Raw genomic sequence first — 281 nt, 5'->3', positions numbered from 1 at the left:
GAGTGACAGTTACTCTCTCCAGGCTATCCCCACCCTACCACCCCAAGGTGAGGGGGTGAACCTCTGGCACATTTTAAACACCAAGGGAGTTTTTACTAGCATTGTCCATAAGATAACAGAATAAGATTGACCTAACAAAGATCAGCCAAGGATCTGCTTGAATGGGTTGTTGACGTGTCCTTTAATATGACTTTTGCCTAAACCTAAACTACTTATTCTACATTCTTCTAAAAGTCAGAAGGAGAAGGCTATAATACTTTTAAAAACTAAGAAACTAAATA

The 281-nt window shown here is 39.1% G+C and overlaps 1 protein-coding gene across 1 annotated transcript in view; it reads right to left on the bottom strand.

Moving 5' to 3' along the window:
• Positions 1-281, bottom strand: part of TNFRSF21 (TNF receptor superfamily member 21) — a 65,848-nt gene that overhangs the window by 1,492 nt on the left and 64,075 nt on the right. The window lies entirely within an intron of this gene.

The sequence above is a fragment of the Pteropus alecto genome, unplaced genomic scaffold (genome assembly GCF_000325575.1).
Source record: "Pteropus alecto unplaced genomic scaffold, ASM32557v1 scaffold7, whole genome shotgun sequence".
Lineage (NCBI taxonomy): Eukaryota > Metazoa > Chordata > Mammalia > Chiroptera > Pteropodidae > Pteropus > Pteropus alecto.
Note: the sequence above shows the minus strand (reverse complement) of the source record. Positions and strands in the feature narration are given on the sequence as shown.